The sequence below is a fragment of the Mixophyes fleayi genome, chromosome 3 (genome assembly GCF_038048845.1).
Source record: "Mixophyes fleayi isolate aMixFle1 chromosome 3, aMixFle1.hap1, whole genome shotgun sequence".
Lineage (NCBI taxonomy): Eukaryota > Metazoa > Chordata > Amphibia > Anura > Limnodynastidae > Mixophyes > Mixophyes fleayi.
The window spans coordinates 275,746,721-275,760,482 of NC_134404.1; the positions used below are offsets into that span (position 1 = coordinate 275,746,721).

Here is a 13,762-nt window from a genome sequence, read left to right on the forward strand (position 1 = left end):
TGAACTCTGTTGATTCTTTTAAAGGGATGGACAGCATAGAAAACTATGCACTCATTTTTTACATTTATTTATTATTTGGTATGCACCATTTTTTGAGAGTGCACAGGTATCAAGGTTGCTCTTGCTTTTTATCATAATCCTTCATTCAAGGATTAGATCATATTATAAAATATCTGCCTGGACAGCATAAAGTATCACGTTTAATACAATAGTGATCTTCAGCAACTTCAAAAAAATAATCACTCTCCTTTGGAAAAAGTTGCTAATATTCATCATATTTCTTATCAGAAAGCAATATTGTCGTTGAAATTAGAGTTTATATTGCTCAATAACATACCTACTCAACAAAGAATCTTTAAAATTCTTTTAATGTCCAAATTTTTCCTTGAATCGTTTAGGAAGATGAAATTAAAATTCATACCAGAAGTGGGGTTCGAACCCACGCGGATATAAATCCATTGGATCTTAAGTCCAACGCCTTAACCACTCGGCCATCCTGGTGAGATTTTCACTTTTTTTTTTCTATCTATCATAGTTGCAATGTTCATATGTAATTAGGTTTCTATGATCGTTTTTTTCTTCAATTTCTCTACTACCTTATTACTCGTCTTTACCTGTCTCTTTCATATTGTATGCTGTATACAAGATCTTCACTTTGAAGACAAGAGTAATATATAAATGGAACTCTGTTGATTCTTTTAAAGGGATGGACAGCATAGAAAACTATGCACTCATTTTTTACATTTATTTATTATTTGGTATGCACCATTTTTTGAGAGTGCACAGGTATCAAGGTTTCTCTTGCTTTTTATCATAATCCTTCATTCAAGGATTAGATCATATTATAAAATATCTGCCTGGACAGCATAAAGTATCACGTTTAATACAATAGTGATCTTCAGCAACTTCAAAAAATAATCACTCTCCTTTGGAAAAAGTTGCTAATATTCATCATATTTCTTATCAGAAAGCAATATTGTCGTTGAAATTAGAGTTTATATTGCTCAATAACATACCTACTCAACAAAGAATCTTTAAAATTCTTTTAATGTCCAAATTTTTCCTTGAATCTTTTAGGAAGATGAAATTAAAATTCATACCAGAAGTGGGGTTCGAACCCACGCGGATATAAATCCATTGGATCTTAAGTCCAACGCCTTAACCACTCGGCCATCCTGGTGAGATTTTCACATTTTTTTTTCTATCTATCATAGTTGCAATGTTCATATGTAATTTGGTGTGTATGATCGTTTTTTCTTCAATTTCTCCACTACCTTATTACTCGTCTTTACCTGTCTCTTTCATATTGTATGCTGTATACAAGATCTTCACTTTGAAGACAAGAGTAATATATAAATGGAACTCTGTTGATTCTTTTAAAGGGATGGACAGCATAGAAAACTATGCACTCATTTTTTACATTTATTTATTATTTGGTATGCACCATTTTTTGAGAGTGCACAGGTATCAAGGTTGCTCTTGCTTTTTATCATAATCCTTCATTCAAGGATTAGATCATATTATAAAATATCTGCCTGGACAGCATAAAGTATCACATTTAATACAATAGTGATCTTCAGCAACTTCAAAAAAATAATCACTCTCCTTTGGAAAAAGTTGCTAATATTCATCATATTTCTTATCAGAAAGCAATATTGTCGTTGAAATTAGAGTTTATATTGCTCAATAACATACCTACTCAACAAAGAATCTTTAAAATTCTTTTAATGTCCAAATTTTTCCTTGAATCTTTTAGGAAGATGAAATTAAAATTCATACCAGAAGTGGGGTTCGAACCCACGCGGATATAAATCCATTGGATCTTAAGTCCAACGCCTTAACCACTCGGCCATCCTGGTGAGATTTTCACATTTTTTTTTCTATCTATCATAGTTGCAATGTTCATATGTAATTTGGTGTGTATGATCGTTTTTTCTTCAATTTCTCCACTACCTTATTACTCGTCTTTACCTGTCTCTTTCATATTGTATGCTGTATACAAGATCTTCACTTTGAAGACATTCATACCAGAAGTGGGGTTCGAACCCACGCGGATATAAATCCCTTGGATCTTAAGTCCAACGCCTTAACCACTCGGCCATCCTGGCGAGATTTTCACAGGTTTTTTTCTATCTATCATAGTTGCAATGTTCATATGTAATTTGGTGTGTATGATCGTTTTTTCTTCAATTTCTCCACTACCTTATTACTCGTCTTTACCTGTCTCTTTCATATTGTATGCTGTATACAAGATCTTCACTTTGAAGACAAAAGTAATATATAAATGGAACTCTGTTGATTCTTTTAAAGGGATGGACAGCATAGAAAACTATGCACTCATTTTTTACATTTATTTATTATTTGGTATGCACCATTTTTTGAGAGTGCACAGGTATCAAGGTTGCTCTTGCTTTTTATCATAATCCTTCATTCAAGGATTAGATCATATTATAAAATATCTGCCTGGACAGCATAAAGTATCACGTTTAATACAATAGGGATCTTTAGCAACTTCAAAAAAAATAATCACTCTCATTTGGAAATAGTTGCTAATATTCATCATATTTCTTATCAGAAAGCAATATTGTCGTTGAAATTAGAGTTTCTAAAGCTCAATAACATACCTACTCAACAAAGAATCTTTAAAATTCTTTTAATGTCCAAATTTTTCCTTGAATCTTTTAGGAAGATGAAATTAAAATTCATACCAGAAGTGGAGTCCGAACCCACGTGGATATAAATCCATTGGATTTTAAGTCCAACGCCTTAACCACTCGGCCATCCTGGTGAGAGTTTCACAGTTTTTTTTCTATCTATCATAGTTGCAATGTTCATATGTAATTTGGCGTGTATAATAGTTTTTTCTTTAATTTCTCCACTACCTTATTACTCGTCTTTACCTGTCTCTTTCATATTATATGCTGTATACAAGATCTTCACTTTGAAGACAAGAGTAATATATAAATGGAACTCTGTTGATTCTTTTAAAGGGATGGACAGCATAAAAAACTATGCACTCATTTTTTACATTTATTTATTATTTGGTATGCACCATTTTTTGAGAGTGCACAGGTATCAAGGTTGCTCTTGCTTTTTATCATAATCCTTCATTCAAGGATTAGATCATATTATAAAATATCTGCCTGGACAGCATAAAGTATCACGTTTAATACAATAGTGATCTTCAGCAACTTCAAAAAAATAATCACTCTCCTTTGGAAAAAGTTGCTAATATTCATCATATTTCTTATCAGAAAGCAATATTGTCGTTGAAATTAGAGTTTATATTGCTCAATAACATACCTACTCAACAAAGAATCTTTAAAATTCTTTTAATGTCCAAATTTTTCCTTGAATCTTTTAGGAAGATGAAATTAAAATTCATACCAGAAGTGGGGTTCGAACCCACACGGATATAAATCCATTGGATCTTAAGTCCAACGCCTTAACCACTCGGCCATCCTGGTGAGATTTTCACAGGTTTTTTTCTATCTATCATAGTTACAATGTTCATATGTAATTTGGTGTGTATGATCGTTTTTTCTTCAATTTCTCCACTACCTTATTACTCGTCTTTACCTGTCTCTTTCATATTGTATGCTGTATACAAGATCTTCACTTTGAAGACAAGAGTAATATATAAATGGAACTCTGTTGATTCTTTTAAAGGGATGGACAGCATAGAAAACTATGCACTCATTTTTTACATTTATTTATTATTTGGTATGCACCATTTTTTGAGAGTGCACAGGTATCAAGGTTGCTCTTGCTTTTTATCATAATCCTTCATTCAAGGATTAGATCATATTATAAAATATCTGCCTGGACAGCATAAAGTATCACGTTTAATACAATAGTGATCTTCAGCAACTTCAAAAAAATAATCACTCTCCTTTGGAAAAAGTTGCTAATATTCATCATATTTCTTATCAGAAAGCAATATTGTCGTTAAAATTAGAGTTTATATTGCTCAATAACATACCTACTCAACAAAGAATCTTTAAAATTCTTTTAATGTCCAAATTTTTCCTTGAATCTTTTAGGAAGATGAAATTAAAATTCATACCAGAAGTGGGGTTTGAACCCACGCGGATATAAATCCATTGGATCTTAAGTCCAACGCCTTAACCACTCGGCCATCCTGGTGAGATTTTCACATTTTTTTTTCTATCTATCATAGTTGCAATGTTCATATGTAATTAGGTTTGTATGATCGTTTTTTCTTCAATTTCTCCACTACCTTATTACTCGTCTTTACCTGTCTCTTTCATATTGTATGCTGTATACAAGATCTTCACTTTGAAGACAAGAGTAATATATAAATGGAACTCTGTTGATTCTTTTAAAGGGATGGACAGCATAGAAAACTATGCACCCATTTTTTACATTTATTTATTATTTGGTATGCACCATTTTTTGAGAGTGCACAGGTATCAAGGTTGCTCTTGCTTTTTATCATAATCCTTCATTCAAGGATTAGATCATATTATAAAATATCTGCCTGGACAGCATAAAGTATCACGTTTAATACAATAGTGATCTTCAGCAACTTCAAAAAAATAATCACTCTCCTTTGGAAAAAGTTGCTAATATTCATCATATTTCTTATCAGAAAGCAATATTGTCGTTGAAATTAGAGTTTATATTGCTCAATAACATACCTACTCAACAAAGAATCTTTAAAATTCTTTTAATGTCCAAATTTTTCCTTGAATCGTTTAGGAAGATGAAATTAAAATTCATACCAGAAGTGGGGTTCGAACCCACGCGGATATAAATCCATTGGATCTTAAGTCCAACGCCTTAACCACTCTGCCATCCTGGTGAGATTTTCACTTTTTTTTTTCTATCTATCATAGTTGCAATGTTCATATGTAATTAGGTTTCTATGATCGTTTTTTTCTTCAATTTCTCTACTACCTTATTACTCGTCTTTACCTGTCTCTTTCATATTGTATGCTGTATACAAGATCTTCACTTTGAAGACAAGAGTAATATATAAATGGAACTCTGTTGATTCTTTTAAAGGGATGGACAGCATAGAAAACTATGCACTCATTTTTTACATTTATTTATTATTTGGTATGCACCATTTTTTGAGAGTGCACAGGTATCAAGGTTTCTCTTGCTTTTTATCATAATCCTTCATTCAAGGATTAGATCATATTATAAAATATCTGCCTGGACAGCATAAAGTATCACGTTTAATACAATAGTGATCTTCAGCAACTTCAAAAAAATAATCACTCTCCTTTGGAAAAAGTTGCTAATATTCATCATATTTCTTATCAGAAAGCAATATTGTCGTTGAAATTAGAGTTTATATTGCTCAATAACATACCTACTCAACAAAGAATCTTTAAAATTCTTTTAATGTCCAAATTTTTCCTTGAATCTTTTAGGAAGATGAAATTAAAATTCATACCAGAAGTGGGGTTCGAACCCACGCGGATATAAATCCATTGGATCTTAAGTCCAACGCCTTAACCACTCGGCCATCCTGGTGAGATTTTCACATTTTTTTTTCTATCTATCATAGTTGCAATGTTCATATGTAATTTGGTGTGTATGATCGTTTTTTCTTCAATTTCTCCACTACCTTATTACTCGTCTTTACCTGTCTCTTTCATATTGTATGCTGTATACAAGATCTTCACTTTGAAGACAAGAGTAATATATAAATGGAACTCTGTTGATTCTTTTAAAGGGATGGACAGCATAGAAAACTATGCACTCATTTTTTACATTTATTTATTATTTGGTATGCACCATTTTTTGAGAGTGCACAGGTATCAAGGTTGCTCTTGCTTTTTATCATAATCCTTCATTCAAGGATTAGATCATATTATAAAATATCTGCCTGGACAGCATAAAGTATCACATTTAATACAATAGTGATCTTCAGCAACTTCAAAAAAATAATCACTCTCCTTTGGAAAAAGTTGCTAATATTCATCATATTTCTTATCAGAAAGCAATATTGTCGTTGAAATTAGAGTTTATATTGCTCAATAACATACCTACTCAACAAAGAATCTTTAAAATTCTTTTAATGTCCAAATTTTTCCTTGAATCTTTTAGGAAGATGAAATTAAAATTCATACCAGAAGTGGGGTTCGAACCCACGCGGATATAAATCCATTGGATCTTAAGTCCAACGCCTTAACCACTCGGCCATCCTGGTGAGATTTTCACATTTTTTTTTCTATCTATCATAGTTGCAATGTTCATATGTAATTTGGTGTGTATGATCGTTTTTTCTTAAATTTCTCCACTACCTTATTACTCGTCTTTACCTGTCTCTTTCATATTGTATGCTGTATACAAGATCTTCACTTTGAAGACATTCATACCAGAAGTGGGGTTCGAACCCACGCGGATATAAATCCCTTGGATCTTAAGTCCAACGCCTTAACCACTCGGCCATCCTGGCGAGATTTTCACAGGTTTTTTTCTATCTATCATAGTTGCAATGTTCATATGTAATTTGGTGTGTATGATCGTTTTTTCTTCAATTTCTCCACTACCTTATTACTCGTCTTTACCTGTCTCTTTCATATTGTATGCTGTATACAAGATCTTCACTTTGAAGACAAAAGTAATATATAAATGGAACTCTGTTGATTCTTTTAAAGGGATGGACAGCATAGAAAACTATGCACTCATTTTTTACATTTATTTATTATTTGGTATGCACCATTTTTTGAGAGTGCACAGGTATCAAGGTTGCTCTTGCTTTTTATCATAATCCTTCATTCAAGGATTAGATCATATTATAAAATATCTGCCTGGACAGCATAAAGTATCACGTTTAATACAATAGGGATCTTTAGCAACTTCAAAAAAAATAATCACTCTCATTTGGAAATAGTTGCTAATATTCATCATATTTCTTATCAGAAAGCAATATTGTCGTTGAAATTAGAGTTTCTAAAGCTCAATAACATACCTACTCAACAAAGAATCTTTAAAATTCTTTTAATGTCCAAATTTTTCCTTGAATCTTTTAGGAAGATGAAATTAAAATTCATACCAGAAGTGGAGTCCGAACCCACGCGGATATAAATCCATTGGATTTTAAGTCCAACGCCTTAACCACTCGGCCATCCTGGTGAGAGTTTCACAGTTTTTTTTCTATCTATCATAGTTGCAATGTTCATATGTAATTTGGCGTGTATAATAGTTTTTTCTTTAATTTCTCCACTACCTTATTACTCGTCTTTACCTGTCTCTTTCATATTATATGCTGTATACAAGATCTTCACTTTGAAGACAAGAGTAATATATAAATGGAACTCTGTTGATTCTTTTAAAGGGATGGACAGCATAAAAAACTATGCACTCATTTTTTACATTTATTTATTATTTGGTATGCACCATTTTTTGAGAGTGCACAGGTATCAAGGTTGCTCTTGCTTTTTATCATAATCCTTCATTCAAGGATTAGATCATATTATAAAATATCTGCCTGGACAGCATAAAGTATCACGTTTAATACAATAGTGATCTTCAGCAACTTCAAAAAAATAATCACTCTCCTTTGGAAAAAGTTGCTAATATTCATCATATTTCTTATCAGAAAGCAATATTGTCGTTGAAATTAGAGTTTATATTGCTCAATAACATACCTACTCAACAAAGAATCTTTAAAATTCTTTTAATGTCCAAATTTTTCCTTGAATCTTTTAGGAAGATGAAATTAAAATTCATACCAGAAGTGGGGTTCGAACCCACACGGATATAAATCCATTGGATCTTAAGTCCAACGCCTTAACCACTCGGCCATCCTGGTGAGATTTTCACAGGTTTTTTTCTATCTATCATAGTTACAATGTTCATATGTAATTTGGTGTGTATGATCGTTTTTTCTTCAATTTCTCCACTACCTTATTACTCGTCTTTACCTGTCTCTTTCATATTGTATGCTGTATACAAGATCTTCACTTTGAAGACAAGAGTAATATATAAATGGAACTCTGTTGATTCTTTTAAAGGGATGGACAGCATAGAAAACTATGCACTCATTTTTTACATTTATTTATTATTTGGTATGCACCATTTTTTGAGAGTGCACAGGTATCAAGGTTGCTCTTGCTTTTTATCATAATCCTTCATTCAAGGATTAGATCATATTATAAAATATCTGCCTGGACAGCATAAAGTATCACGTTTAATACAATAGTGATCTTCAGCAACTTCAAAAAAATAATCACTCTCCTTTGGAAAAAGTTGCTAATATTCATCATATTTCTTATCAGAAAGCAATATTGTCGTTAAAATTAGAGTTTATATTGCTCAATAACATACCTACTCAACAAAGAATCTTTAAAATTCTTTTAATGTCCAAATTTTTCCTTGAATCTTTTAGGAAGATGAAATTAAAATTCATACCAGAAGTGGGGTTTGAACCCACGCGGATATAAATCCATTGGATCTTAAGTCCAACGCCTTAACCACTCGGCCATCCTGGTGAGATTTTCACATTTTTTTTTCTATCTATCATAGTTGCAATGTTCATATGTAATTAGGTTTGTATGATCGTTTTTTCTTCAATTTCTCCACTACCTTATTACTCGTCTTTACCTGTCTCTTTCATATTGTATGCTGTATACAAGATCTTCACTTTGAAGACAAGAGTAATATATAAATGGAACTCTGTTGATTCTTTTAAAGGGATGGACAGCATAGAAAACTATGCACCCATTTTTTACATTTATTTATTATTTGGTATGCACCATTTTTTGAGAGTGCACAGGTATCAAGGTTGCTCTTGCTTTTTATCATAATCCTTCATTCAAGGATTAGATCATATTATAAAATATCTGCCTGGACAGCATAAAGTATCACGTTTAATACAATAGTGATCTTCAGCAACTTCAAAAAAATAATCACTCTCCTTTGGAAAAAGTTGCTAATATTCATCATATTTCTTATCAGAAAGCAATATTGTCGTTGAAATTAGAGTTTATATTGCTCAATAACATACCTACTCAACAAAGAATCTTTAAAATTCTTTTAATGTCCAAATTTTTCCTTGAATCGTTTAGGAAGATGAAATTAAAATTCATACCAGAAGTGGGGTTCGAACCCACGCGGATATAAATCCATTGGATCTTAAGTCCAACGCCTTAACCACTCTGCCATCCTGGTGAGATTTTCACTTTTTTTTTTCTATCTATCATAGTTGCAATGTTCATATGTAATTAGGTTTCTATGATCGTTTTTTTCTTCAATTTCTCTACTACCTTATTACTCGTCTTTACCTGTCTCTTTCATATTGTATGCTGTATACAAGATCTTCACTTTGAAGACAAGAGTAATATATAAATGGAACTCTGTTGATTCTTTTAAAGGGATGGACAGCATAGAAAACTATGCACTCATTTTTTACATTTATTTATTATTTGGTATGCACCATTTTTTGAGAGTGCACAGGTATCAAGGTTTCTCTTGCTTTTTATCATAATCCTTCATTCAAGGATTAGATCATATTATAAAATATCTGCCTGGACAGCATAAAGTATCACGTTTAATACAATAGTGATCTTCAGCAACTTCAAAAAAATAATCACTCTCCTTTGGAAAAAGTTGCTAATATTCATCATATTTCTTATCAGAAAGCAATATTGTCGTTGAAATTAGAGTTTATATTGCTCAATAACATACCTACTCAACAAAGAATCTTTAAAATTCTTTTAATGTCCAAATTTTTCCTTGAATCTTTTAGGAAGATGAAATTAAAATTCATACCAGAAGTGGGGTTCGAACCCACGCGGATATAAATCCATTGGATCTTAAGTCCAACGCCTTAACCACTCGGCCATCCTGGTGAGATTTTCACATTTTTTTTTCTATCTATCATAGTTGCAATGTTCATATGTAATTTGGTGTGTATGATCGTTTTTTCTTCAATTTCTCCACTACCTTATTACTCGTCTTTACCTGTCTCTTTCATATTGTATGCTGTATACAAGATCTTCACTTTGAAGACAAGAGTAATATATAAATGGAACTCTGTTGATTCTTTTAAAGGGATGGACAGCATAGAAAACTATGCACTCATTTTTTACATTTATTTATTATTTGGTATGCACCATTTTTTGAGAGTGCACAGGTATCAAGGTTGCTCTTGCTTTTTATCATAATCCTTCATTCAAGGATTAGATCATATTATAAAATATCTGCCTGGACAGCATAAAGTATCACATTTAATACAATAGTGATCTTCAGCAACTTCAAAAAAATAATCACTCTCCTTTGGAAAAAGTTGCTAATATTCATCATATTTCTTATCAGAAAGCAATATTGTCGTTGAAATTAGAGTTTATATTGCTCAATAACATACCTACTCAACAAAGAATCTTTAAAATTCTTTTAATGTCCAAATTTTTCCTTGAATCTTTTAGGAAGATGAAATTAAAATTCATACCAGAAGTGGGGTTCGAACCCACGCGGATATAAATCCATTGGATCTTAAGTCCAACGCCTTAACCACTCGGCCATCCTGGTGAGATTTTCACATTTTTTTTTCTATCTATCATAGTTGCAATGTTCATATGTAATTTGGTGTGTATGATCGTTTTTTCTTCAATTTCTCCACTACCTTATTACTCGTCTTTACCTGTCTCTTTCATATTGTATGCTGTATACAAGATCTTCACTTTGAAGACATTCATACCAGAAGTGGGGTTCGAACCCACGCGGATATAAATCCCTTGGATCTTAAGTCCAACGCCTTAACCACTCGGCCATCCTGGCGAGATTTTCACAGGTTTTTTTCTATCTATCATAGTTGCAATGTTCATATGTAATTTGGTGTGTATGATCGTTTTTTCTTCAATTTCTCCACTACCTTATTACTCGTCTTTACCTGTCTCTTTCATATTGTATGCTGTATACAAGATCTTCACTTTGAAGACAAAAGTAATATATAAATGGAACTCTGTTGATTCTTTTAAAGGGATGGACAGCATAGAAAACTATGCACTCATTTTTTACATTTATTTATTATTTGGTATGCACCATTTTTTGAGAGTGCACAGGTATCAAGGTTGCTCTTGCTTTTTATCATAATCCTTCATTCAAGGATTAGATCATATTATAAAATATCTGCCTGGACAGCATAAAGTATCACGTTTAATACAATAGGGATCTTTAGCAACTTCAAAAAAAATAATCACTCTCATTTGGAAATAGTTGCTAATATTCATCATATTTCTTATCAGAAAGCAATATTGTCGTTGAAATTAGAGTTTCTAAAGCTCAATAACATACCGACTCAACAAAGAATCTTTAAAATTCTTTTAATGTCCAAATTTTTCCTTGAATCTTTTAGGAAGATGAAATTAAAATTCATACCAGAAGTGGGGTTCGAACCCACGCGGATATAAATCCATTGGATCTTAAGTCCAACACCTTAACCACTCGGCCATCCTGGTGAGATTTTCACAGATTTTTTTCTATCTATCATAGTTGCAATGTTCATATGTAATTTGGTGTATATGATCGTTTTTTCTTCAATTTCTCCACTACCTTATTACTCGTCTTTACCTGTCTCTTTCATATTATATGCTGTATACAAGATCTTCACTTTGAAGACAAGAGTAATATATAAATGGAACTCTGTTGATTCTTTTAAAGGGATGGACAGCATAGAAAACTATGCACTCATTTTTTACATTTATTTATTATTTGGTATGCACCATTTTTTGAGAGTGCACAGGTATCAAGGTTGCTCTTGCTTTTTATCATAATCCTTCATTCAAGGATTAGATCATATTATAAAATATCTGCCTGGACAGCATAAAGTATCACGTTTAATACAATAGGGATCTTCAGCAACTTCAAAAAAATAATCACTCTCCTTTGGAAAAAGTCGCTAATATTCATCATATTTCTTATCAGAAAGCAATATTGTCGTTGAAATTAGAGTTTATATGGCTCAATAACATACCTACTCAACAAAGAATCTTTAAAATTCTTTTAATGTCCAAATTTTTCCTTGAATCTTTTAGGAAGATGAAATTAAAATTCATACCAGAAGTGGGGTTCAAACCCACGCGGATATAAATCCATTGGATCTTAAGTCCAATGTCTTAACCACTCGGCCATCCTGGTGAGATTTTCACATTTTTTTTTCTATCTATCATAGTTGCAATGTTCATATGTAATTAGGTGTGTATGATCGTTTTTTCTTCAATTTCTCCACTACCTTATTACTCGTCTTTTCCTGTCTCTTTCATATTGTATGCTGTATACAAGATCTTCACTTTGAAGACAAGAGTAATATATAAATGGAACTCTGTTGATTCTTTTAAAGGGATGGACAGCATAGAAAACTATGCACTCATTTTTTACATTTATTTATTATTTGGTATGCACCATTTTTTGAGAGTGCACAGGTATCAAGGTTGCTCTTGCTTTTTATCATAATCCTTCATTCAAGGATTAGATCATATTATAAAATATCTGCTTGGACAGCATAAAGTATCACGTTTAATACAATAGTGATCTTCAGCAACTTCAAAAAAATAATCACTCTCCTTTGGAAAAAGTTGCTAATATTCATCATATTTCTTATCAGAAAGCAATATTGTCGTTGAAATTAGAGTTTATATGGCTCAATAACATACCTACTCAACAAAGAATCTTTAAAATTCTTTTAATGTCCAAATTTTTCCTTGAATCTTTTAGGAAGATGAAATTAAAATTCATACCAGAAGTGGGGTTCGAACCCACGCGGATATAAATCCATTGGATCTTAAGTCCAACACCTTAACCACTCGGCCATCCTGGTGAGATTTTCACAGATTTTTTTCTATCTATCATAGTTGCAATGTTCATATGTAATTTGGTGTATATGATCGTTTTTTCTTCAATTTCTCCACTACCTTATTACTCGTCTTTACCTGTCTCTTTCATATTATATGCTGTATACAAGATCTTCACTTTGAAGACAAGAGTAATATATAAATGGAACTCTGTTGATTCTTTTAAAGGGATGGACAGCATAGAAAACTATGCACTCATTTTTTACATTTATTTATTATTTGGTATGCACCATTTTTTGAGAGTGCACAGGTATCAAGGTTGCTCTTGCTTTTTATCATAATCCTTCATTCAAGGATTAGATCATATTATAAAATATCTGCCTGGACAGCATAAAGTATCACGTTTAATACAATAGGGATCTTCAGCAACTTCAAAAAAATAATCACTCTCCTTTGGAAAAAGTCGCTAATATTCATCATATTTCTTATCAGAAAGCAATATTGTCGTTGAAATTAGAGTTTATATGGCTCAATAACATACCTACTCAACAAAGAATCTTTAAAATTCTTTTAATGTCCAAATTTTTCCTTGAATCTTTTAGGAAGATGAAATTAAAATTCATACCAGAAGTGGGGTTCAAACCCACGCGGATATAAATCCATTGGATCTTAAGTCCAATGTCTTAACCACTCGGCCATCCTGGTGAGATTTTCACATTTTTTTTTCTATCTATCATAGTTGCAATGTTCATATGTAATTAGGTGTGTATGATCGTTTTTTCTTCAATTTCTCCACTACCTTATTACTCGTCTTTTCCTGTCTCTTTCATATTATATGCTGTATACAAGATCTTCACTTTGAAGACAAGAGTAATATATAAATGGAACTCTGTTGATTCTTTTAAAATGGATGGACAGCATAGAAAACTATGCACTCATTTTTTACATTTATTTATTATTTGGTATGCACCATTTTTTGAGAGTGCACAGGT

General features: G+C 32.0%; 22 non-coding genes across 22 annotated transcripts; all 22 read right to left on the reverse strand.

The window, feature by feature from the left end:
- Positions 1-418: 418 nt before the first annotated feature.
- Positions 419-501, reverse strand: TRNAL-UAA (transfer RNA leucine (anticodon UAA)). The gene has a single exon. It is a non-coding gene; the product is annotated as a tRNA-Leu (tRNA).
- Positions 502-1,097: 596 nt separating this feature from the next.
- TRNAL-UAA (transfer RNA leucine (anticodon UAA)) lies at positions 1,098-1,180 on the reverse strand. The gene has a single exon. It is a non-coding gene; the product is annotated as a tRNA-Leu (tRNA).
- A 596-nt stretch (positions 1,181-1,776) lies between these two features.
- TRNAL-UAA (transfer RNA leucine (anticodon UAA)) lies at positions 1,777-1,859 on the reverse strand. Its single transcript has one exon. It is a non-coding gene; the product is annotated as a tRNA-Leu (tRNA).
- Positions 1,860-2,025: 166 nt separating this feature from the next.
- On the reverse strand, positions 2,026-2,108 carry TRNAL-UAA (transfer RNA leucine (anticodon UAA)). The gene has a single exon. It is a non-coding gene; the product is annotated as a tRNA-Leu (tRNA).
- A 597-nt stretch (positions 2,109-2,705) lies between these two features.
- On the reverse strand, positions 2,706-2,788 carry TRNAL-UAA (transfer RNA leucine (anticodon UAA)). The gene has a single exon. It is a non-coding gene; the product is annotated as a tRNA-Leu (tRNA).
- Positions 2,789-3,384: 596 nt separating this feature from the next.
- On the reverse strand, positions 3,385-3,467 carry TRNAL-UAA (transfer RNA leucine (anticodon UAA)). The gene has a single exon. It is a non-coding gene; the product is annotated as a tRNA-Leu (tRNA).
- A 596-nt stretch (positions 3,468-4,063) lies between these two features.
- On the reverse strand, positions 4,064-4,146 carry TRNAL-UAA (transfer RNA leucine (anticodon UAA)). Its single transcript has one exon. It is a non-coding gene; the product is annotated as a tRNA-Leu (tRNA).
- Positions 4,147-4,742: 596 nt separating this feature from the next.
- TRNAL-UAA (transfer RNA leucine (anticodon UAA)) lies at positions 4,743-4,825 on the reverse strand. Its single transcript has one exon. It is a non-coding gene; the product is annotated as a tRNA-Leu (tRNA).
- A 597-nt stretch (positions 4,826-5,422) lies between these two features.
- TRNAL-UAA (transfer RNA leucine (anticodon UAA)) lies at positions 5,423-5,505 on the reverse strand. Its single transcript has one exon. It is a non-coding gene; the product is annotated as a tRNA-Leu (tRNA).
- A 596-nt stretch (positions 5,506-6,101) lies between these two features.
- TRNAL-UAA (transfer RNA leucine (anticodon UAA)) lies at positions 6,102-6,184 on the reverse strand. The gene has a single exon. It is a non-coding gene; the product is annotated as a tRNA-Leu (tRNA).
- A 166-nt stretch (positions 6,185-6,350) lies between these two features.
- Positions 6,351-6,433, reverse strand: TRNAL-UAA (transfer RNA leucine (anticodon UAA)). Its single transcript has one exon. It is a non-coding gene; the product is annotated as a tRNA-Leu (tRNA).
- A 597-nt stretch (positions 6,434-7,030) lies between these two features.
- On the reverse strand, positions 7,031-7,113 carry TRNAL-UAA (transfer RNA leucine (anticodon UAA)). The gene has a single exon. It is a non-coding gene; the product is annotated as a tRNA-Leu (tRNA).
- Positions 7,114-7,709: 596 nt separating this feature from the next.
- On the reverse strand, positions 7,710-7,792 carry TRNAL-UAA (transfer RNA leucine (anticodon UAA)). The gene has a single exon. It is a non-coding gene; the product is annotated as a tRNA-Leu (tRNA).
- Positions 7,793-8,388: 596 nt separating this feature from the next.
- Positions 8,389-8,471, reverse strand: TRNAL-UAA (transfer RNA leucine (anticodon UAA)). The gene has a single exon. It is a non-coding gene; the product is annotated as a tRNA-Leu (tRNA).
- A 596-nt stretch (positions 8,472-9,067) lies between these two features.
- TRNAL-UAA (transfer RNA leucine (anticodon UAA)) lies at positions 9,068-9,150 on the reverse strand. Its single transcript has one exon. It is a non-coding gene; the product is annotated as a tRNA-Leu (tRNA).
- A 597-nt stretch (positions 9,151-9,747) lies between these two features.
- TRNAL-UAA (transfer RNA leucine (anticodon UAA)) lies at positions 9,748-9,830 on the reverse strand. The gene has a single exon. It is a non-coding gene; the product is annotated as a tRNA-Leu (tRNA).
- Positions 9,831-10,426: 596 nt separating this feature from the next.
- TRNAL-UAA (transfer RNA leucine (anticodon UAA)) lies at positions 10,427-10,509 on the reverse strand. The gene has a single exon. It is a non-coding gene; the product is annotated as a tRNA-Leu (tRNA).
- Positions 10,510-10,675: 166 nt separating this feature from the next.
- TRNAL-UAA (transfer RNA leucine (anticodon UAA)) lies at positions 10,676-10,758 on the reverse strand. The gene has a single exon. It is a non-coding gene; the product is annotated as a tRNA-Leu (tRNA).
- Positions 10,759-11,355: 597 nt separating this feature from the next.
- TRNAL-UAA (transfer RNA leucine (anticodon UAA)) lies at positions 11,356-11,438 on the reverse strand. Its single transcript has one exon. It is a non-coding gene; the product is annotated as a tRNA-Leu (tRNA).
- A 596-nt stretch (positions 11,439-12,034) lies between these two features.
- On the reverse strand, positions 12,035-12,117 carry TRNAL-UAA (transfer RNA leucine (anticodon UAA)). The gene has a single exon. It is a non-coding gene; the product is annotated as a tRNA-Leu (tRNA).
- A 596-nt stretch (positions 12,118-12,713) lies between these two features.
- TRNAL-UAA (transfer RNA leucine (anticodon UAA)) lies at positions 12,714-12,796 on the reverse strand. The gene has a single exon. It is a non-coding gene; the product is annotated as a tRNA-Leu (tRNA).
- A 596-nt stretch (positions 12,797-13,392) lies between these two features.
- On the reverse strand, positions 13,393-13,475 carry TRNAL-UAA (transfer RNA leucine (anticodon UAA)). The gene has a single exon. It is a non-coding gene; the product is annotated as a tRNA-Leu (tRNA).
- Between the last annotated feature and the right edge of the window lie 287 nt (positions 13,476-13,762).